General features: G+C 50.1%; 1 protein-coding gene across 1 annotated transcript in view; it reads left to right on the top strand.

The window, feature by feature from the left end:
* Positions 1-3,272: 3,272 nt before the first annotated feature.
* SLC19A1 (solute carrier family 19 member 1) overlaps positions 3,273-10,162 on the top strand; it is a 49,790-nt gene continuing 42,900 nt past the window's right edge. The window contains exon 1 of the mRNA XM_007970483.3: positions 3,273-3,529. The gene's annotated coding sequence lies outside the window, so the exon portion shown is untranslated. The remainder of the gene's footprint in view (positions 3,530-10,162) is intronic.

The following is a 10,162-nucleotide window of genomic DNA, read 5'->3' as shown; positions in this document are numbered from 1 at the left end:
TTATGTCCTAGCTGTTTTTCCTTCATGTATTTCGAAGCTTTATTATTAGGTGTGTACACGGTTAGGGTTGTTAAGATCTCTTGATGAATTGATCCCTTTATTATTATAAAATAATCCTCTTTATTTCTTACAGTGTTCCTTATCTGATATCTACTTTGATATTTTATTTTATTTTATTTTTTTTGAGATGGAGTCTCGCTCTGCCACCCAGGCTGGAGTGCAGTGGCCGGATCTCAGCTCACTGCAAGCTCCGCCTCCTGGGTTTACGCCATTCTCCTGCCTCAGCCTCCCGAGTAGCTGGGACTACAGGCGCCCGCCACCTCGCCCCGCTAGTTTTTTGTATTTTTTAGTAGAGACGGGGTTTCACCATGTTAGCCAGGATGGTCTTGATCTCCTGACCTCATGATCCTCCCGTCTCGGCCTCCCAAAGTGCGGGGATTACAGGCTTGAGCCACCGCGCCCGGCCTCTACTTTGATATTGTAATAGCCACTCTGGCCATCTTTTGAATAGTGTAATGGTATATATTTTTCCATCCTTTGATTTTAAACCAATTTGTATATTTACATTTAAAGTGTTTTTCCCTGTCAGCAACATAAAGTTGAGTCTGGCTTTCTTATGTAATCATATAATTTCTGCCCCATTTGAAATGTTTGGACCATTAGAACATAATTGTGATTACGAATATGATTGGGTTTAAATCTATTATCTTACTATTCTTATATTTGTTCCATCTGTTATTTTTTCTTTTTTCTGCCTTCTTTTGCATTGTGTTTTTAGTCCCATTTATTTTCTTTGTTGGCTTATTAGCTATAATTCTTTTTTCTTTTATGTGTAGCTTTAAGATAAATAATATACATCTTTAACTTACACAGTAATGCGATATTAAAATAGCATATTTCCATTCCCTCTCACAGCTTTTGTGTGGTTGTCAAACATTTTTAAACCTCACACTTTTTTTTTTTTTTTTTTTCCTGAGACAGGGTCTTTCTTACTCTGTCATCCAGGCTGGAGTGTGGAGTGCAATGGCATGATCATGCCTCATTGCCACCCTGACCTCTTGGGCACAGAAGATCCTCCCACCTCAACCTCCCGAGTAGTGGGAACTATGGCACATGCCACCATGCCCAGCTAATTGTTTGTATTTTTTGTAGAGATGGGGTTTCACTATGTTTCTCAGGCTGGTCTTAAACTCCTGAGCTCAAGCAATCCGCCCATCTCATCCCAAAGTGCTGGGATTACAGGCGTGAGACACTGTACCTGCCAAAGTCACACATTTTTAAACCTCACAATACATCATTAGGTTTTTTCTTTTCATTTTAAGCAGTTGGTTATCTTTTAATGAGATTTTAAAAGTAAGTTTTTAATATTTGTCCACATGTTTTCCATTTCCAATACTTTTTATTCCTTTTTCCAGATTCAGATTGTCCTTCTGTCTGAGGACTGCCTTTAACATGTCATATGACATTTGTCTACTGTTGATGAAATCTTTCAGTCTTTGGATGCCGGAAAAAATCTATTTCACCTCCATTTTTAAAAGATGTTTTTCTCAGGTAATAAAATTCGAACACTTTTTAAAAATCTGTTGGTATTTTCGGGCAGGCACGGTGGCTCACGCCTGTAATCCCAGCACATTGGGAGGCTGAGGCGAGTGGATCACAAAGTCAAGATATCGAGACCATCTTGGCTAACATGGTGAAACCCCGTCTCCACTAAAAACACGAAAATTAGCCAGGCATGGTGGCGCATGCCTGTAGTCCCAGGTACTCGGGAGGCTGAGGCAGGAGAATTGCTTGAACCTGGGAGGGGCAGCTTGCAGTTAGCCAAGATCAACCCACTGCACTCCAGCCTGGGCGATAGAGTGAGACTCTGTCTCAAAAAAAAAAAAAAAAAAAAAAAAAAAAAATATATATATATATATATATATATATATGTATGTGTGTATGTGTGTGTGCATATATATCTGTTGGCTGTTGGTACTTTATTATTTTTTTATTTTTATTTTTTTGAGACGGAGTCTCGCTCTGTTGCCCAGGCTGGAGTGCAGTGGCGTGATCTCGGCTCACTGCAAGCTCTGCTTCCCGGGTTCACGCCATTCTCCTGCCTCAGCCTCCCGAGTAGCTGGGACTACAGGCGACCGCCACCACACCTGGCGAGTTTTTTTTTTTTTTTTTTTGTATTTTTAGTAGAGACGGGGTTTCACTGTGTTAGCCAGGATGGTCTCGATTTCCTGACCTCGTGATCCACCTGTCTTGGACTTCCAAAGTGCTGGGATTACAGGCGTGAGCCACCGCGCCCGGCCAGCTGTTAGTACTTTAAAGAGGTTGCTTCATGGTCTTCTCACTTGCATCGTTTCCAATCAGAAATCCATCCTTATCCTTATCTTCATTCCTTTGTATGAGAAGTTTTCCCTCCCGCTGGCTGGTTTTAAGAAATTTTTCTTGAACACCAGTTTTGAGCAGTGTGATTATAATGTGACTTGGTGTTGTTTTCTTAATATGTATTGTGCTTGGGATTCATTGAGATTCTTGGATTTGTGGTTTTCCCTTGTTCAAATCCTTGTTTGACAACTTGATGTGTCCTAACATCACACACACATAAGGACACTTTAAGTTGTCCCGTAGCTCACTGACGCTCTGCTCACTTTTTTAAGTCTGCTTTTTTCCTGTGTGTTTTATTTTGTACAGTCTCTCTTGCTGTTGCTGTGTCTTCAAGCTCACACATCTTTTCTTCTTCAATGTCTAATCTGTGGGGATCCCATCCAGTGTATTTTTCACCTCAGACATTGTAGTTTTCATCTCTAGAAGTTTAATTTGTGTTTTTTGAATCTTCAATGTGTCTCCTCCTCATACTCTTTTCTTTGCCATTTTGAACATAAAAATGTAGTTATAATAATTGTTTTAATGTCCTTTTCTACTAAATCTACCTTCTTTGTCATTCCTAGATCTGTTTCCATGGATTAATTTATATCCTCATTTTGGGTTACATTTTCTTTATTATTATTATTTTTTGCATGCCCACTAATTTTTGACTGCATGCCAGACATTATGAGTTTACTTTGTTAAATAATTGACATTTTTGTCTTCCTACAAATATTCTTGAGCTTTGTTCTGGAATGCAATTAAGTTACATGGAAACAGTCTGTTTCTTCCAAGACTTGCTTTGAACTTTTCATGCAAGGTCAGAACAGTTTTTAGCCTAGAACAAGTTCATCTCCCCTACTGTGGCAAAGTCCTGTGAGTGCTCCACTCCACGTCCCATGGGCCATGAGATCTCCTCTCTGACTGGCGGGAACAGGCAGCATTCCTGGCCGTGCATGAGCTCCAAGGGTCACTCCTGCTTCTTTCTGATGGTCCTTCTCTGGCCTTGAGTATTTGCCGCTCACACTTGCACTGATCCGTACCCACCTAGATTACCAGAGGAGGATCTTCCACGATTGTTGGAATCTACCGTAAGTTCAGCTCCTTCCTCTCTGATCCATTCACAACTAGATACTGGAGGAGGATCTTCCACGGACTGTTGGAATCTACCGTAAGTACAGCTCCTTTCTGTCTGGGACTCCGTCCCGTGATTTCTGGCCATCTTTGCCTCTCAGGCTCCCAGCTTTGTTTCCTCAGCTGTAGGAAACTGCAGTTCTGCCTGGATTCCTTTTCCCTGTGCTGCGTCCTGGAAACTTTCTCCCTGTCATGAGCTCTGGCAGCTCTAGGTCTCAACCTGTTTGTTTCATGTCTCTCAGGGAGCACTGCACCACAGTGCCAGGAGACCGGGGTCTGAAAACATTTTGCTTCACATATTTGCCTGTTTTTTCAGTTGTTTCGTGGGGGAGAGAGAGTCTAGGTTCTGCTCCTCCATGCACTGTAAGTGGATGTTTTCAGAACTTGGCCTTTTGAAAAACCTCCCGGAGACCATCATAAATGTTCAGTAGTCATGAGGGTTTCCCTTTACGATACCGATATGGCGAATGTGTGTGGTGTTGTGTCAGTGTGATGTGCATGCATTTCTGGAATTCATTTTTTTTTGAGACGGAGCCTTGATCTGTTGCCAGACTGGAGTGCAGTGGCGTGATCTTGGCTCACTGCAACCTCCACCTCCTGGGTTCAAGTGATTCTCCTGCCTCAGCCTCCTGAATAGCTCAGATTACAGGCACCCGCCACCACGCCCAGCTAATTTTTGTATTTTTAGTAGAGATGGAGTTTCACCATGTTGGACAGGATGGTCTCAATCTCCTGACCTTGTGGTCTGCCCACCTTGGCCTCTCAAAGTGCTGCGATTACAGGCGTGAGCCACTGCACCCAGCCTGGAAGTCTTATCTTTCTTTGCTGTGCAGGTTCCCACCTTCACTTTTTATTATTACTATTTATTTATTTATTTATTTATTTTTGAGATAGAGTCTCGCTGTGTCCCCCAGGCTGGAGTGCAGTGGCACAATCTTGGTTCACTACAATCTCCGCCTCCCAGGTTCAAGCAATTCTCTTGTCTCGGCCTCCCAAATAGCGGAGATTACAGGTGCATGCCACCACACCTGGCTAATTTTTGTATATTTAGTAGAGATGGGGTTTCACCATGTTGACCAAGCTGGTCTCGAACTCCTGACCTCAGGTGATCTGCCCGCCTCAGCCTCCCAACGTGCTGGGATTATAGGCGTGAGCCACTGCGCCCAGCCTCACCCTCACTTCCAATGCAGAGTCCAGCACTTGTAGCTGGAACCCACTAGGCCAGGAGCGGGAACACTGGGAGGTGCTCCGGGCCCCAGACCTGCCACATGTAATCCTGGTTCAAAAGAAGGACAAAGGCAACACTGTTCTAACTTGACAGAGATTGATTTATTGCAAGTGAATGGCATGGCAAATTATTGCAATAGAATGCTCAAGTATTTATTTTATATTTTGTTAATTATTTTTAGCGCATCTTTTAGAGTCATTACTCATTCCTGTTTTACTTTGGTCGTGCTTGTCTGGAGGCATTCGCCCCGAGCTGGGTGTTGTTCAGACCTCTTGCTTCTCTCGTCTTCTCAACAAGACTCGGTGACATTTGCTCTCTCCAAGTGCACAGTAGTGGAAAATACTGTGGTTCACATGGCAGGGAAAGTGGACTAGGCTTGGTTGTTTGTTCCCGTTCTTTCCTTCTTCCTTTGCACATGGGTGGCTGGCAAGCAGCTTTGTTTCGAAGGGCAGGGAATGACCACAGCAGTGGTAAGAGCAGCAGCTGAGGCTGAGCCAGGCCACCAGCATCCCCTCTGCCAGCCATGAGAGTGCCTCTTTATCAGGGAGAAAGCAGGATCAGAGAGGCCAGCTCAGAGGACAGCACTGATTCTCTGGGGCTTGGGCATCTCTCAGCTCCAAGCCTGGGTGCTGCTCTTCTTGTTTCTCTGTTTGACCTCAGCCTAGCATTGGGTTCGTCCTCCTCGTTGGCACTTGGCCACTGCTGTCACCACTCCGCAAGGCCCCTCACCGTTGTCATTCCTCCTCTTGGTCCCTCAGATCCTCATTCCCAACCCTGACCCCCGCCCCCTCCCCCGCGTGGGCGGCTGTCCTTGCTGGTGTTGTCTCTTCCCTCCTGTTCGGGAGGAGTGTGTCTCTTTGTTTGGACTCTGACTTCGCTTCCTACCAGAGTGCCAGTGCCACATCCCATTCCCACATGGTCTCCAAGTCCCCTCCCTGCTGCGTGGTGGATTAGCTCCTGTGGGGGCCATGGTGGGCACCCTAGTGGGGGTGCCAGTGCCATGTCCCATTCCCACATGGCATCTCCAAGGCCCCACTTGCTGCGTGGTGGATTAGCTCCTGTGGGGGCCATGCTGGGCACCCAGTGCGCTTTGCCTGACCCTCCCCAGGTGCTGGACATGGAGTGTCCTGCTCCTGCCAGCCTCACCGAGCTGTGGGCACGACCCCGTGTGGGCCCTGTGTGGCTGTGGGAGGAGTCCTTGGGGGATGGGTCCTGGAGAGGACTTGCCGGGCCCTGGCGTTCCCACCTCTCAGGGCCAGGCTGTTCCCCAGGAAGGCTGCACGGTTTATGCTCCACGAGTGACCCCAGGGCTCCCCTATGCCCATGTTCCGGCCACACCTGGCACAAGCCAGTTTCCTACATTTTGGGAGCGGGGGGTATGACGTGCTGCCTCTGGCAGAGTAAGCTGCATTTCCGACATTTGGGCCCCTGTGGATGGTCTGTTCACATGCGGATCCTGTCTCTGGGGCTGTGGCTGATTGCCTGAAGTTCACCTGGGCCCACTGCCCATGTGGAGGACTGTCTGCCCCCGTCATCACCAGAACTGAACATTACAGTGAAAATAAATCTGCTTGTCACACCAGGGGCCATTTCGACAGCAAACTCCATGTCTAGCAATTTCTCTTAAAAATACCCTGTGTGAGGGAATGATGGGCATTTGAGTGACTAGTTCTTCACTACTGTTAATGAGGAACACAGAAGCTCTGTGTGTGCTGATGTGGAACCACCTCCGAGACAGTCAGTGAGAAAACTGGGTGCGCAGGTGTGGCCCCACATCCGGAGGTCCATCGGCACACCCCGGGCTCCACGTTTGGCCGGATGCTCCCTGGACAGAGCTGCAAATCAGAATCCACAAGTACCTTCAGGGGCCTCCATAAAATAAAGACTGAAAAACAACTGGAAAAAAATATATAAATCTTAGCAAATCTTTGCAAGTTGGAGCTGGAGGACGTGGCATTCCCGTGGTCTCCGGAGGACCCTGCCTACCGCTGGTCCCCATGGGAGGATTCGCCCACACCCCTGGCTATTTTCAGTGTGTGTGTTTGTCTCCTGGTTGGTACATGGCGACACCTCACCGACCTAAATACACAGACGGGGGCAATTGCCTGATGGACCCAGGACACTGACGCTCACCCAGCCTCAATGTTGTGACGTTTCCACACAGCTGAGGGGCTGGCAGTTCTTCATGGTGCCTTTTGACTTAAAGATGTTTTTAGATTGGATGCAAGCACGTCTACCTGTTTTTTCCTTTGTGATTTCTGCCACTGGCATCCCCAAATGTATGTAGTTATTGACTTCCACATGAAAATTCAACTTAGGCCAGGCACGGTGGCTCACGCCTGGAATCCCAGCACTTTGGATGGCCAAGATGGACGGATCACAAGGTCAAGAGATCGAGATCATCCTGGCCAACATGGTGAAACTCCATCTCTACTAAAAATACAAAAATTAGCCAGGCGTGGTGGCAGGAGCCTGTAATCCCAGCTACTCGGGATGCTGAGGTAGGAGAATCGCTTGAACCTGGGAGGCAGAGGTTGCAGTGAACTGAGATCGCGCCATTGCACTCCAGCCTGGAGACCTAGCCAGACTCCATCTAAAAAAAAAAAAAAAAATTCAATTTAACTGAAATGTGTTTTCTTGTGTGCTGAGAAATTGGAACACAGCTCTCCATCTTATTCCAAGCAACCAGGTGGCCGTGCTCTGTCCTGCCCTGGGAACAAGCCTGCCCTGACTCCCTCAGATTCCCGGCCTCAGGGCTTCCTGTAGCAGCTCCGCTCCCTACCTGTGCCTGCCCTGGCTCAAACCGAATGCAGTCCTCTCACGTATGTATTTCTGGAGCTGAACTCGAGTCATGCTGGCCACCTGCAAAGAAGAAACACCCACTGCAGCCAGGTCACAGCCCCACCATCTGCATCCCTGGGAGGAGCCCCAGGAGTCGCCGGCCAGCACCCCTTCTGTGGCACCACTGCCTTCCTGGGTTCTCAGGGGATCTCACTGCAGTGACAATGGGGCGAATCCTTCCCCCTTCAAAGGCAGAAGTGCTCACTCAGGATTTCTCAGCAGCCAGAGATGCAGGCCCACACCCTGGGGCCAGGCTGCAGAGCAAGCACGTCCGAGTCCCAGCTGAGGTCCAGTCAGCCATGGTCCACCTGGGCTTGGGGGTCTCAGTCGTCGTCTTGGGTGCTGGGTGTCATGCACTTGTCTGGCCTGATCTGTCACCAGCCGTGTGGAGCCCGACTAGACAGCCTTAGTCCTAAAGGGTTTTCAGAAGCTGCTTCCAGTCTCTCACCAGCATGGGACGTGCTAACCACTGAAATCAGGCTTGGAGATGATACCGCCGCCGTCTGAATATGGAGCCACTCGGCACAGACTGCCTTGGATGTCACGACCCTAAAAATAGGTGGCCTCCTGGTCATGCCCTCCAAGGAATGATTCTGTCAGAGACGCAGGAGGCAAGTGTGGGCATCGCACTAACACTCCCCACCCCACTGGGCTCAGGAGGCCAAGTCCGAGTGCTGAGGGCACGGCCACCCCCACACCCCGCTTCTCCTCCGCAGCCGTCTGGGCTGCATCTGTGCTGTTAGTTGAGCAGAGGGCTCAGTCTGAGCCAGGACAAGCTCCTCACTAGCATCCCTGAGGGTCACCAGAGCCCAGGGCAGGGTTCAAGAGAGGCACACCGTCTGAGTGGGGTGGAGAGTTGAGGCTCCCCAGAACATCCCTTCTGCTCAATTGAGGGCATTGAGTGGCCTTGGTTTGGGCCCCTGCACCCTGGTCTTGGTCACTGCACAAACCCCCAGCCCTTGCTTCTCTGCTCTGGCCACGAACCACTCCAGGGCTGTGACTGAAGCGGGACACTCCAGGTGGACCCTCCCATCTCTGTGGCAGAGGCTACCAGCAAGGTGTGCAGGGCCCGGGGTTCAGGGCCAGGCGGGGTCCACGAGGCACAGGTCAGCATCTAATTCACCCAGAGTGGACGAGAAGCCTCAGGAGAATGTGGCAGGGGCTACGGGGTCAAAGCCAGGGACTCCAGGGTGTCACAAGACCAAGGACTGGCTCCACTGATAGGGAAGACCCGTCTCCTGGGGCTGCTCTCTGAGCCCCAGTGCCCTGGCCTCGGGTTCTCTATCTCAAATCGCTTCCTGCTGCCAGGGCTCCAGCAGCCCCAGGGCCCAGCCTCCAGCTCTGTTCTTCCTGAGTCCTGGGCAGCTCCATGCAGTGGGTGCTGTTGTGCAAGGAGCTGACATGTGGGGAGGCAGTGGCTGGTGCCCAAGTCCCGGCAACAGGGCAGTAGCCAGGCCAGGGAAGCCTGGGAAGGCTATGAGGTGTCCAGAGGCCCTTGGGAGTGGCCAGGCCTCTGAGACACTGTCCCAGGAGACACATGCAGGCTGGTTGCAGTGCAGGGCCCCCAGGAAGCCCTGGTCACAGGTCTCCCACGCCACCCTCCACCCCACCTCTCTCCCTATCCAAGATCTTCCAGAGGACATGAGAGAACACTTAAAATACTTCGGTGCAACAGAGACAGATCAGCCACGAGCCCTTGACAACGTCCTGTTCTGTCCTGTCTGCAGCAGCTCCGGCCACGTCCCTGGCCCCGACTCCGTGTCTCCTAAAGCCATGGCTGCAGACAGGTGTGTCTCTGGCTGGTTTCATCTGCACGGTGTTTTGAGAAGAATTCAGTTAGCTTTAATTAGTACAAATTTAATCAATTTTAATTAATTTTAACTAGTTAATTTTAAGTCTTTAATTAGTTAAGAAAGGCAGGGTTTCACGTAAGAATTACAGATTTCAAGCTTCTCTTTAAAAGTTGGAAGTATCAAAAATCCAAGCCCACAGCCCGGTACTGGTGGGGAGCAGCAGGGGCGACTGCTGACCCGGGGCCTGGCTGAGAGCAGCTTCTACCCTGGGCCCTCACAGGCTCCGCTGCCCTGCAGCCAGACCTTGAGCTTGCAGTCTTGGGTCGGCCTGGTCTTTCTGTGGAGACGCTGTTGTGCTCAACTTAGCAGTCTCACGTCTCCCCTGACCGCAGGCCATGAGGACCTCTGCTGGTCACCCCCCTGGTGACTTGAGCTACCCTCTTCTGGGGACTGGGACCGGAGCATCCTTGTGGCCTGGAGGGGACCCTGCTGGTGGCCGCCCGATGCTCAGGCCCCTCTTTCCAGCTCTGTGTGCCCCACCCCAGCTTCTGTTCTCGGCTTTGATCGGTGACCTCCGACCTTCAGAGGGTTAGGGCAGGGGTCTTCCTGGAAACCTCATGGGAGCGTCTGTCCCGTGGCCACCTCCGGGGCGTAGACCTTGCTCCATGCGCACCGTGGCCACCTCCTGGGTGTAGACCTTGGTCCATGCGCACCATGGCCACCTCCTGGGCGCACACCGTGGCCATCTCCCGGGTGTAGACCTTGATCCATGCACACTGTGGCCATTTCCTGGGTGTAGACCTTGGTC

The sequence above is a fragment of the Chlorocebus sabaeus genome, chromosome 2 (assembly GCF_047675955.1).
Source record: "Chlorocebus sabaeus isolate Y175 chromosome 2, mChlSab1.0.hap1, whole genome shotgun sequence".
NCBI classification, from domain to species: Eukaryota; Metazoa; Chordata; class Mammalia; order Primates; family Cercopithecidae; genus Chlorocebus; species Chlorocebus sabaeus.
Note: the sequence above shows the minus strand (reverse complement) of the source record. Positions and strands in the feature narration are given on the sequence as shown.